This window comes from Nannospalax galili, unplaced genomic scaffold (genome assembly GCF_000622305.1).
Source record: "Nannospalax galili isolate Female #2095 unplaced genomic scaffold, S.galili_v1.0 scaffold1354, whole genome shotgun sequence".
Lineage (NCBI taxonomy): Eukaryota > Metazoa > Chordata > Mammalia > Rodentia > Spalacidae > Nannospalax > Nannospalax galili.
The window spans coordinates 1,141,225-1,148,077 of record NW_008335784.1 but is presented as its reverse complement, the minus strand read 5'-3'; the positions used below and the strand labels follow the sequence as shown (position 1 = coordinate 1,148,077).

Here is a 6,853-nt window from a genome sequence, read left to right as displayed (position 1 = left end):
ATGGTATTTTATCACAGCAACAGAAAAGTAACTAATGCGGTTACATATCTTTATTTTTTAGTTGTAAGGGTTATATAAATATTTGGAGTTCATGCACTTCATCAAATATATTATTTGATATATGTGACTTTTTATTTTTGTTTTTTTTTTGAGACAGGCTGTTATATGTGACTTTTAAATTTTTATTTATTTTTATGTGTATGAGTGTTTCACTTGCATGGATGTAAGTGCACCTGTGCATGCAACGCCTGTGGAGGCCAGATGAGGGTGTTGTATCCCATGAAATGGGAGTTATGGTCAGTTGTTAGCCACCATGAGGGTACTGGGAACTGAATCCAGATCCTCTGCAAGAGCAGCCAGAGCTCTTAACCACTGACCTATCTCTCCAACTCTGAAATGTGTGACCTTTTGTGATTGACTTCATTCACATAGAAAAATGCTTTTAAGACTCATGTTGCTTTGTGAATTAGTAATATGTTTCTATTTTTTTGTGGAGTAATATTCCATTCTACAGATGTACCAGCTTGTGTATCCATTCTGACAAATGACTGCATTCTTTACAGTTATTAGCTATTTTGAAAAAAAATCTGCTACAAATATTCATGCACAAATCTTTCCACGGATAGATGTGTTTATTTCTCTTTTTGTGCCTCTGGATGGTAATGAGCCTAGGTGAAATTCAGAAGTTCTAGTATAATGTGAAAATGGAATAGAGATAACCCTAAGGTGAGACCCTGTATCCATTGTGATTCAACCAGGAAAACAGGATGCATACCTACATGCATGGACACACACAGACACACAAACACACAGAGACATAAGAATATATACCTACACACAGGGACACACAGAAACACAGGATGCACACTTATAGGCATGGGCACAGACACAAGATGCACATCTACACACATGGACACACAGACAGAAGAAGCACACCTACAGGCATGGGCACAAACTCACAGACACAGACAAAAACATGCGTACCTACATGCATGGATGCACACAGAAACACAGGATGTACACCTGCAGACATAAATAAACACGTACAAACACAAGGATGGGCACCTACAGACATAGACACCCACACACACCCACACACACACGCTCATGCTCATACACAGTCCCTTAGAATTTATCATGAGGAACTAGCTGACTGAGCAAGTCAAATCCATTCCCAGGCAGGCTTCAGGAAGGGAAGATCCAGGCAGGATGGGACTCAGGCACGACTGAGAGCTAGTATTCTGGGGAGTCTGAAGCCTTCTTTTAAGCCCCTGCAGCTGATAAAGATAGACCAAGTGGAAATGGTCTCTCTAACCTAAAGTCAGCTGATGGTGCTTTCCATCATACTTGTCCAGTGAACATCTGAGAGAAGATGTGTGTGCTACAGCTGACTCCCCTGCTGTCCTCCAGGCCTTCTGAAAGGAAATAACATTTCTGAAAACACACTAGAAACTATGTTTTACATTGAGAAATACAGTTCGGTATAGTAGCTCATCACAGAGTCACCACACCTATAGTCCCAAATTAAAAAGCCGATGTAGAAGTCTATAGTTAGTCCAACTCATGTCCCATGATTGTCGCCATGGAGAGAAAGTAGTGAAATGATTGAGCCTAGACCACATGACTTTCTCTTGACTAGAAAGGTAGAAATCATAGTGGGAATCCAAAGAGTCATCTTACTGAGGTGGAGGAAACCAGGTTCCCAAAGGAATTTGGAGCGCAGAAGCACAAACAAAGCAGATATTGTCATCTTGATAGCCCATCACACACCAACACTCAGAAATTTAGTGAGAGCAGTTGAAACCGAAGTGAGAACTGAGGTGGGACCACAGACTATGCTGGCTCCTCTGCTCTTCCCTCACAGCCTGTGGCTGGACCTGACTGGGACTCATGAGGCATCCAAGATGTCAGTCGCCATGCACCCCATTGAAGGCCCCTCAGGTCAGTGTTGGCTTTTCAACAGCCAGTACCTTTCCCCTTTTCAGAAGCAGTTGTTATTTCCCCGAGACAGGATACACATCACCCCAGCAGTGCTCTGCCTGCCCACAGTCAGTTTCTTCCACAGCTCTCTGGCAAGCACCATCTGGCTTCAGGGAGGGACTCAGCTTGTCTCTTGCTACTCCACAGGCCCCTCCTCAGGAGGCTTTAACCTATTTTATGACCCCCAGTGCACAGCAGGCCCAGGGTTTTGTTGGCCTCATTCAGCCAAAAAAGCCAGCTTGCCCCATGGGTCCCTGTGGCGTCATCACATTGGTAATCTAGGCCAGCAGACATGGTGCTTAGCTAAACTCATCAAAGTTTCATGATATCAGAATATTACAGCAGGAAGCAGAGCTGTCACTGCATTTATGCCGCTTTTGTCCCCATGATGCTGTAGACTCCATGACTGGAGCAGCATCTTATTCCTGTTGTACATGCCCTCCATGCCTTGGACAGAGTATGATTCTAAATGGCACCAGGCAAATGTTTGCAAATGAACAGCAAATTTGGGAAGGAATGGTTTTTTGCCACTGAAGGAAGTCAGGAGGGTCTGGCTTTTGCTTCCCTTGAATCAGAATCAATAACTGGGCTAAAATTAGACTCAGTGAGGGGCAGTACTTATGTACTGATAATGCAAGGTAGGATTGGAGACCTAGTAGCAGGACTATCCCTATGGATGCTTTTTGAACCATTTTTCAGACCTTTCCTTATTAGCGTTTGTATATGACACACACCATTCATTCTGCCTGCCTCTTCTTCTAGAAGTTCTGCAAGAATAGAGACAGGGGCATCTTTACCTGGCACATAGCAGACATTCAATAAATAAGTGATGAATTAGGGCTGGAGAGATGGCTCAGTGGTTAAGAACACTGGTTGTTCTTGCAGAAGACCCAGGTTCGAATCCCAGCACCCACATGGCAGCGAACAACTGTCCATAACTCCAGTTCCAGGGGATCCGACAGCCTCTTCTGTCCTCTGCAGGCTTTGCATGACACGGATGCACTTACCTACATGCAGGCAATACACGCACACACATAAAATAAAAATTTTTAAAAAGGTGATGAATAAAGAAATATGTTCCTCATGTCATCTGGTCAGCATATTTAATTCAGAATAGCAGAGCTTTGTAGGAGGACAAATTAACTCTGCCATAATCTCTTTTACCTGAAGTCTTGGTTCTGGTTTTGTGCTACACTACACACAGGTAATATGAATTGAGTGTTTCCTGTGTGCTAGGCATTGCTATACACTCTTGTGTGCTATAAAAAAATCCTCACAGTGTTTCTGTAAGGTAGGCACAATTACAATGTTCACTTTATACAAAGAAAACAAAAGTACAGTGAGTTTAAGCGCTCCTCCAGGGCCACACATACGCATTGTTAAATGGTAGAGGCACCTGCTAATTCAGTGGGTATCTGCCCTGTCCTTTGTATCTAGACCAACTGAGCCATGAATAGGTATCCATTAGTAACTGGAAACGTGGCCCAGAGACTCTGTAAAGCCAAGAGGGGGCCCAGAGCTGGACAAGCTTTTCTTGAAACTTGCCATCCTGATATTTTACTGTTTAAACTACCCAGCAACATTCTGAAATTTTCCTCTTCTTCAACCCCTCCCCCCATCATATACCTGTCAAGTGACCCAGCAATCCTACTTTGGGATATTTACCCAAAATAAATGAAGACAAATATCCTCACAAGAATTTATCCTCACAAAAGCTGATTATCAACTCTGTTCTTGATAGCTAAACACTAGAAACAATCTAAAAACCCATCTCCTGGTGAGTAGTTATAAAAGTTGTGGCTTGGGGCCAGTCATGGTGGTGCACACCTTTAATCCAAATACTCTGGAGGCAGAGGTAGGCAGATCACTGCGAGATCAAGACCAGTCTGGGATGGTCAAGCTAGTGAGTTCCAGTCCAGCTGGGGATACAGAGTCTGACCCTGTCTCTAAAAACAAAACAAAACCCTTTGACTAGAGGAAGGACTTCACCTCTGGACTATGGATCTGAAAAAATTGTTTCAACTCTAGACTTTGAGTGACAACTCTAGAAGAGTGTCTTTGAGGTCAAGAGTAGTAGATTTAGATGAGACATGGAACAAGCTCCTAACTACAATCAAAGCAGTTGTTATGTTGGAATATATAGGGAGGCTACATGGAAGGACCGTTTCTCAGATGTCTATGCTTTATGTGTGGTCTATCCTGAATTGCTTTGAGAAAGACTTCATACTGAAACAACAATGGAGTCTGAAGAACAGGCACTTGCTGTGTATCATAGACATCAGGAAGAATATAGCAAGGGTGCAGGCTTAGGGATTACTTATATAGGTATCTCAATACCAATTTATTAAAAAGAATGAACTGATGGAAGCCAGTCTGCAATATAGCCGTGTAGTGTAGAAATGAATGGAACGAGAAGAGTCAGCATTAGGTATGTGGAGGAAATGAACGGACCCCTTCAGAACATCCTTATCTCAAAGCTGCTCTGAAAAATTGAAAGTGATATAGTAAAGAAGACCCAAAGCAGACAGCAATCCATGGAGCTGTTATGCCTTTGTTTCCTATTAAACATCTAAGAAAAAAAGTCCTTTAAAGTTGTATCAGGAAATCTTTGCATTTCCCTTTCTGACTGGAGGGAGAGAATATTTCAAGTAAGAAGCTTCAACTTTATTACAAGGATCAAATTGCTCCCAATATATGGGAAAGGTTCTAGGTCGACTAAACAATGAAGAAATTTGATATCAAGGATATTTATATCCAAGTTCATATACTAAAATGATTCGTGAATGTCAGCAACAAATGGTAGCAAACCACTTATGGTTCCTACATGCAGAATGTCATAATATCACTCAGCAATAGAAGATTGACAAGGAAGTGTGTACATCTTACTCATGCTGTGTTTGCTAATTTACCTCATATGACCCAAGAGCTACAAAATCCCATCCACAGTGAAAGCCTTAGCACAAACAGCTAGCAACCTCACTCAGGAAAACATGCCAATACTCTTTGTGGAATCCATTTTGGAAGAACATGATAAATTTGTCCAGCTTGTCAGCAATGCTCTGAACGGTGATCAGCATTTTATGTGCACTTTAGATAGGGCCCTTACTTCAGCTGCAAATTATGGAGAGCCCAGTCTGCTTGCAATGCACCTGGACTGCTTGCTAAGTACTGTGATAACTTGCTAAGGAAGTCAGGGAAAGGGGTAGCCGAGAACGAATGAAGTAAAGGGCAAATTAGCAACTTTATTACTGTTTTCAAATATATTGATGATAAAGACAATTTTCAAATGTTCTATGCAAGAATGCTTACAAGACATTTAATTCATTGGTTGTCTTTCTCTATACCCAGCTAAACCTTTCCTTTCTTGTCTCTCTCAAGATCTCCTGTTAATATAGAAATATAAAATACAGTATAACTTTTAAAAGTTAAGGGAATATAGCTGGGCATGGTGGTGCACGCCTTTAATCCCAGCACTTGGGAGGCAGAGACAGGCAGATCTTTGTGAGTTCGAGGCCAGCCTGGTCTACATAGTGAGTTCCAGGACAGCAGGGAATGGCAGATCTTTGTGAGTTCGAGGCCAGCCTGGTCTACATAGTGAGTTCCAGGACAGCAGGAAAAAAAAAAAAAAAAAAAAAAAAAAAAAAAAAAAAAAAAATTAAGGCAATATTGATACTGGTACAGGCAACAACACAGGCGTAGATCTCAAGGACCTTGCACTGGCTGAAATGAAACTGATTCCAAAGTTCACTCAGTGATCTAGAGACAGCCAAGCTGCAGGATCAGAAAGTAGATTAGAGGTCTCCAGGGGTTGGGAGTGGAGGTGGAGGGGTTGGGAGTGGAGGTGGAGGGGTTGGGAGTAGAGGTGGAGAGGGAAGCTCATTGGGAGGGGACACAGGGAACCTTTAGCAGGAAAGGGGCTGGAGACTTCATTGTGGACATTGCACATGGACATCTGTTGCCATGTTGCACACTGAAAAGGGTGAGGTATCATACAGAAGTTACATCTCAGCAAATGTCCCCCACCCCCAGACCTCCTTCCTGTATCCCGGGGAAGGAACCTAGGGCCTCTTGTGTGCTGGGCAAACACAACCACTGAACTATATTCCCAGCCCAGCAAACCTTTTTAAAAATCACATTTTTTTTTCTCTTTTACGCTAATGTAATCTTTCTTTCCATTTATTTATTTGTTTAGTTTTCGGTTGTTGTTTTTGTTTTGAGATAGGGTCTCACTATGTAAAAGCCTTGAATTCACAGAGATCCATCTTCTGCCTCTACCTTTCAAGTGCTAGGATTAAAGGTGTGTGTCGCCACATCCAACTTAGTTTTTGTTTTGTTTTTAGACAGGGTTTCCACTATATGACTGAGGCTGGAACTTGCTGTATGGCCCAAGTTGGTCTGGAACTCTTGATCCTCTTGCCTTGTCTGCCAAGGGATCCACCTGGTTCCCTTTCCTTTTAATTCAAGCAGTAGCTTCAATCTTACAAAGTACAGGATTTAAACAACTTCAGTAGGTGAGCAGACTGGCAAACCAGGTGGGAGCTGCTTCCCTGGGCACCTCAACAAGCTTCTCGCACCTGCTAACACAGCTGCTGTAGCCTGAGGGCCGGGAATGTGGGAAAGCCTCAACCCAGGGGTGTGTATACTGGCTTCATGTTAATCAGATTCCATATGCCTGACTGACCTTTGTTTTCCTTCTGGTGGAATCCCCAGTGTTTGGGAAAAATCTATTTACTTTTAGTGAGGCTTGCAAGGCAAAACCAAACTATTCATACCCCAGCATTTTAATCACATTTTTTTTTCTCTTTTACGCTAATGTAATCTTTCTTTCCATTTATTTATTTGTTTAGTTTTCGGTTGTTGTTTTTGTTTTGAG

General features: G+C 42.3%; 1 pseudogene; it reads left to right on the top strand.

Moving 5' to 3' along the window:
• Positions 1 to 1,601: 1,601 nt before the first annotated feature.
• On the top strand, positions 1,602 to 5,332 carry LOC103731991 (annotated as a pseudogene).
• The last annotated feature ends 1,521 nt before the right edge of the window (positions 5,333 to 6,853 follow it).